Source organism: Lygodium microphyllum, chromosome 13, assembly GCF_053477565.2.
Source record: "Lygodium microphyllum isolate KBCC chromosome 13, Lygodium_microphyllum_v1.1.10, whole genome shotgun sequence".
In the NCBI taxonomy this organism is placed as follows: domain Eukaryota; kingdom Viridiplantae; phylum Streptophyta; class Polypodiopsida; order Schizaeales; family Lygodiaceae; genus Lygodium; species Lygodium microphyllum.
In genome coordinates this window covers 92,742,751-92,746,023 of record NC_141147.1, presented here as the reverse complement: position 1 = coordinate 92,746,023, position 3,273 = coordinate 92,742,751, and the positions used below count along the sequence as shown (strand labels likewise).

The window sequence follows — 3,273 nt, the reverse complement described above, 5'->3', positions numbered from 1 at the left end:
ATGAATATCATATATATAAGCATGGTGCTTCCCAAAACCAGATGATGGCTACTATTCATGCATGGATTGAAGCCCATATGGGGGCCCTGTGCTCTCTGCATGCATTTCATACAATCCAAAATTACCAGCAATAGGTGATGCATGGTTGTCATTCACACCTGACATAACCATATTGCTATAACAAGGTGCTCCTGGAGCATTGCAATCTAGATACCCTGCATGCATTCCCAATCCATCTGGCAGCATATTGCTACCTATATATGACATTCCTTTCTGCACAAAAGCAGGTTGGCTATTACAACCGCTACTCCAGCATACATGCTTCTGCCCATGATTCTCCATATCCTGTATCTACTCCACCATTAAGCCAAGTTGGTCCTGGGGTGCTTCCCTTCACTGTGTGATCTAATCCCAGAATGTTGATGGGGAAACCTTTGGAATTGAGGAGAAGGATGGAAGCTTAAAATAGTCAACAAGATGCCCACCTGATAATCTTGATCATGGAGTTGAAGCATCCAAGGTGGAGCTACTCAGGGCAATGGATATGCGCCTGCTTGTACTTCGACAAGAACCGAATTTAGCATTTGGTCGGGCTACTGTAGATTTAAAGACAAAAGAGTTGTAGGACAAACACAGTTGCTTGCAAAAAGGGAGATATGATCTTAGCAGTGATAGAACTGTGGTTGTAGTTGATAGTGGCAGCGGTGGGCATGCAGTCTTCAGAAGATATGTCTGATGAAGTTTTGTTGAACGATTCCCCTTCAACTGTTCTCTAGAACAAAATCAAAGTCGATAGAGCTATACCATGTCTCATTGGCATCACTGATGTTATAGTCATCACTGCCATTTGCTTGCACATGCAGATTCAATGCATGGTGAGACACATCAAGCAGCTTGGTGCAACATATGATCCAAATACAATTGCTATGTTGCCAACAGTCCCCCTAGTCAAAATGGCAATATCATCAAGATATTGACCTTTCCTCTCACCAAATCCAGGAGCTTTCAGAACAAAAACCTTCAGAACACCTCTTTTTCAGCCATCTATGCTGCAACACAGATGATCACTATTGGTTGAAACTGAAAGGCCTTTCAATGTCTATAATCTGGAAGCTGTATATGCAGTTGTAGCTACTTCTACTACTTGAGCTGCTATAGGTCTACTGGGAACTCAGGAGCTCTTCCAAAATTGTGAGTTATCCAAAAATATTTACATCTAGGTAGTATGAACTTAAGTACCTTTCAAGAGTGCCTTGTTGAGTTGAATCCTGTAGTCCTATAGTCTGCTACCTTGTTCCATATGCAGTCTATAGTAAGAGAGCACTAATGCTTGCTACTATTGAAAGTTATCTAACAGTTGCTTCTACTGTATGATTCTACCAAAGGTGATGCTTTTGCCAAATGGAAAATCCTTATGTTGACAAGGCACACTATCTGATGAGGCATTAAATATCCTTTCAGGCCTTTGCAGTATAACCAGAGAATTTCTTGTTTATAGCCAAGGATGATAATGCACAAGTGAAGGCCAGTAACTTGGGCTATCTCAATTCCAGCCAGTGCACACCACTGCTGTCTCACTGTTGCCTCTTTCTATTGCAAAACAATGGCTTCCTCTTTCTCTGGAATGGAACCTCAAGCACATCTGAAGAGCAGCAACTAGCTGCAAAATTTATAGAATTTTTGAAGCCTGGGACAGCTCCAAAAATTCTAAAAGAAGTCTCAGAACCTGCAACCTTTTAGAATCCTTTAGGGGGCAAGAAGAGCCATCCAAGCCAACGTGAAACTAAAGAGCCCAGTAAAGACCCACATTTGCTTGCCTACTCCTGGAGCGTGCAGCTACCCTTGAAGTAGATCGACATGTAGTGAAGGAAGTAGATCAAGAAGTTGAGCTTTATAATAAGCCTTCAGAAAGTCAAGAGCTCCAAATAAACAAATCAAAGCTATGCCAGTGCGAGAAGCCCCAAAACAGCCTGCTAACTTTAATGATCTGCCTCCATTTTTGCTCGAGGGAGGCCATGGTATCTTTGTGGTTGTGGGGCTCATGTTGTTGCTAAGCTAGAATCTACGGAGCCCTGCTCCAGTGTTAAAGATAGGATTGGGAAAAGTATGATTGAAGATGCTGAATCAAAGGGTCTAATTACACATGGCAAGAGCATTCTTGTGGAGCCTACTAGTGGTAATACTGGTATAGGGCTGGCAATTATTGCCACATCCAAAGGGTACAATTTGATTCTTACAATGCTTGCATCAATGAGCGTGGAGCATCGTGTGTTGTTGAAAGCCTTTGGAGCTGAGCTGGTTCTAACAGATCCAACCAGCAGCATGAAAGCTGCGGTTGCAAAAGTAGAAGAGATCTTGATGAAGACTCCTGACTCTTACATGCTTTAGCAATTTGAAAATCCTGCCAACCCAAAGGTGCATTTTGAAACCACGGGGCGTGAGATGTGGGAAGACACAACTAGGAAGGTTGACATTTTGGTATCTCGAATTGGTACTGGTGGAATAGTGACATGTGTTGGTCACTTCTTAAAGGGAAAAAATCCCAACATTAAGATTTATGGTGTAGAGCCAACCGAGAGCAGTGTGCTTTCTGGAGGGAAGCCAGGTCCTCACAAGATTCAAGGCATTGGTGCTGGCTTCATTCCTGGCATCTTGGATGTTGATATCTTGGATGAGGTGGTACAGGTTTCTAGTGATGAAGCACTTGAAATGGCTAAATAGCTTGCTCTTAAAGAGGGAATATTTGTGGGCATTTCATCTACATCAGCTACTTTGGTTGCTATTCAAGTTGTAAAAAGTTTGTTTCAATCTTGCGCTCTTTTCTTGAAGTGGTCCAAGGATGAGCACAAAGTCTTAAGCATGGATCTCCTTTCTAGCATGCTGGAAGCTTTCACGTGGTGACCATGTCAGAGGTCATCAAGGGCCTTGAAGCACAAGAATTGGAAGGTGACCTTGTTCTTGATGGCGATTAAGGCAAGGAATGCACTTACCCCAAGGGATATCTTCCACGGCAGGCTGTTTTCTCGTGCATAACGTGCTACCCCAAGGGAAATGCAGGAGTTTGCACAACATGTTCAATTGCTTATCATGATGGACATGAGGTAATAGAATTGTGGACAAGAAGGCACTTTCGCTGCGATTATGGAAACTCTAAGTTCGGAATCGGGGTTTGCAGAAAGTTTAGCAGTCCCCTGTGAGGTAGCGGATCATGGCTTAGACCAAACCACTCTCAAAGGGCCTCTGGCGGCCTGAGCTATGTGCATTGTTGGAGAG

General features: G+C 43.2%; 1 pseudogene; it reads left to right on the top strand.

Moving 5' to 3' along the window:
* The first annotated feature begins 710 nt into the window (after positions 1-710).
* Positions 711-2,972, top strand: LOC148026906 (cysteine synthase pseudogene; annotated as a pseudogene).
* Positions 2,973-3,273: the final 301 nt, after the last annotated feature.